This window comes from Rhagoletis pomonella, unplaced genomic scaffold (assembly GCF_013731165.1).
Source record: "Rhagoletis pomonella isolate Grant_MI unplaced genomic scaffold, Rhpom_1.0 Rhpom_scaffold_00008, whole genome shotgun sequence".
Lineage (NCBI taxonomy): Eukaryota > Metazoa > Arthropoda > Insecta > Diptera > Tephritidae > Rhagoletis > Rhagoletis pomonella.
The window spans coordinates 17,973,016-17,976,099 of record NW_023458562.1 but is presented as its reverse complement, the minus strand read 5'-3'; the positions used below and the strand labels follow the sequence as shown (position 1 = coordinate 17,976,099).

The window sequence follows — 3,084 nt, the reverse complement described above, 5'->3', positions numbered from 1 at the left end:
AAAAAGACAAGCTGGCATGCCTATCGACCCAATTCTCCACTATGACATGCAGTTGTACGTTAGTTTTTTTTTTTTTAATTTGCCCAATAAAGTCAACAGATCAGCCAGCCAGCCCCTGTACCCCCGTAAAACGAAAAAAATTGAGCTTGTCAATTTAATTCATGTCATTTTTTAAATTATAACATTTTATTGATTGACATAATTTTTCCCCATTTTTCTCTTTTGTTCATCTTGCTTTAATTTGAGTTGCTGCTGTTAAAGCCACCTTCGTACAGAGCTGGCGGGTCATAAATGCAAACATGAATACGCCTGTACTTCTATAGTTGTCGATAAAATTGTTGTTGCGCTTGTTTTTATTGTTGTCGCTGTTAGTGCTGTTGTCACTTATCGTTTATTGATTTTTTTATTGTGGTCGATTTTTTTTAGGCATTTTTATTTATGTAATTTCATAATTTGCCTGCGACAAGCGAACAAATAAATATGTCATTGCGCACAGTGTGTCTTCTATATTTACAGCCCTAATAATAATGAAAACCATTTAATGCTGGAGTAGAAGAACAAAGAAGAAATTAAAAATAAATATCAGTTGAAAGAATGTAAAAAAGAGGTCAAAAGCTGATTGTTTCTTTGTCTTACATACTCTCTGCAGATTCTTGCTACTATGTTGTGCTGATGCCCATATATTTATCTGGTAACACTAATCAATTTAGGCCAAACTGATCGGCGTTTGAAGGGTGACATTTTAATCTACATTTTTAATTTAGATATTTTCCGGCTAAATTTAGCATTTTTAATGGGGCTTAGCCGAAAAAATCCTGTTTAGCTTCTAACTTTTTTCTTAGCTTTGTCTTAAAATTATTCGCCTTTTTTTAGGATCTTACTAATGCTCAAAATATTAGTTGTCAATTTAAATAGTGTTAAAATGTTTATTGCGATTTTTAGCGCATTAAAATGTTTAATGTGATTTAAGCGGTGATTGTCTATCCGTCCGTCCGTCCGTCTGTGCACACGATAATAAATAATAATAGATTGGCGCTTACACATAGTATGTTAGTGTTAGGCCGAGCTTCTCCTCCGATTTGTGGCGTGCGCCTTGATGTTGTCACACAAAGCGGAGGGACCTACAGTTTTACGCCGACTTCGAACGGCGATTGTATTTTTATGAGAAGCTGTTTTTCGTGGCATAAATACACTCGGAGGTTTGCCATTGCCTGTCGAGGGACGACCGCTGTTAAGAAAAAACCTTTTTTCTATATTTTCTTGCGATGTTGCTTTGACCAGGGCTTAAACAAAGGCGTTGCGGGGTGGTAGCGCGCACTGCTTACCACTACTCCACAAACATATATTTTCGTGTTACAAACTGAATTTTTGAACGGAGTTAAACAGCTATGTCGCCCGTTTACTCAATTAATTCGATTCATGCCATATAAAATGACATCGTACAACTTTTCCGTGTCCTGGATAATATCTTTCAAGTATTTGAAATATCATCGCTATGTTCATAAATGGCTTTTCGTTTTTCATTCAAAGATTTTTTTTATAGCCCTATGAATAGTTTAAACTTGAAGCGGGTCAGTTACAAAAAACGATTACTGCAGAAACTGCTTGCCCTTTGCCAAATTCCTCCGCCAGCAAAAATGTGTTTTTTTTTCGCCCACCCAGTCCAATTCGTTATTCTCTTCATTTGTGTTTTCACATCAAATATCATTGAATATTAATAATGTTGAAAGGAATCATTAGCTTTTCTCGGTTTTAACGCCCGTGAGCTTTAATACATTGTTGGCTCACTAGCGAAATAACTCGCGCGCAAATATTATTTTAATTTGGCATATACAGTGAGCGTCGAAAATAAGTGTACCCTCACGTTTTGACGATTTTATTTTTTATATTTTCCACGCAAAATGTTTCTTATTTTTTTATAAAAATATAGTACATTCAACAACAAAAACCACAAGAACCAATTTTTTTACATTTCATACAGAACTCAGGCAGGTGCAAAAAATCTTCAACTTTTCAATTAAATTTCTTAGAAAATTTATAGAGTTTTGTAACCCATTAAATTTTAGTAAATTAGAGTGCAGGTTTCAAGTCGCTTAAAATTACCATTGATTTTTAAGATCTCGTAAATATAAAAAACTGCGAAACTTGAAACTCGCACTTTATTATAACTTAAGTTTAATGGGCTACAAAACTACATTCTCCAAATTTTATCTAAGAAATCGAATTGAAAATCTAAAATTCTCTTGAATTTTTCTGAATGAACTACATATACATATTTTCATAAAAAATAAGAAAAAATTGATATGGAAAAATACAAATAAATGGAATCGTCAAAACATCAGGATATACATACTTATTTTTGACGCTCACTGTATGTATGTTTGGCTTAAGGCCATTGAAGTGTTTACTTGGCGTATTTGAGCTATTGTCATGGCGGCACTGTTTGGGAAAGAAGAGTACTGCAGCTGAGCTATGTAAGCAGTTGGTTATTTGGTCAAAAAATAAATCTATAAATTATTCGATAGCCGGGAGCCATTTTCACAAACAGACAATTAGGAAATTAAATATTTATGTAAAATTGAAATGACTATCCAAATGGAGGGAAAGAACGCGTGGTGATGATTTTTATTGACCTTCTGTGTATGTACTATGTGGATTATGTGGAATGTTGTTGTATGTAAACGGCCGCAATTACAATATTCACTGTGCAAGTCATGCTCGTAATGAAGCAGGCAGGATTCATTTCATTTGTAAAAGCTAATTGGTAATTTTTTATTGCCTGCGGAATGTAAATATATTTATTTACAATACTCGTATGTAATTATCTAATTAAGTTTAATGTGCTCGTAGCAAAATAACAATTAATAAATACTATCAAAACTTGTTCATTAGGTTAACCATTCGAAACAATGGCGAATGAAAATACTCGTAGCATAATTTGGTATAGGGCATCAAAACTTTTTTGGATTACTGTTTCCTGCATTACTAAATAAGTATGAATTTTATTTACTTATGTACATAATTATTCTATTTTAATCATATCATCAGAGATTATTTCATCTGATTTTCTCTGCAGTCAGAATT

The 3,084-nt window shown here is 33.2% G+C and overlaps 1 protein-coding gene across 1 annotated transcript in view; it reads left to right on the top strand.

Moving 5' to 3' along the window:
- LOC118745205 (hemicentin-2-like) overlaps positions 1 to 3,084 on the top strand; it is a 72,383-nt gene that overhangs the window by 10,885 nt on the left and 58,414 nt on the right. The gene's annotated exons all lie outside the window — the stretch shown is intronic.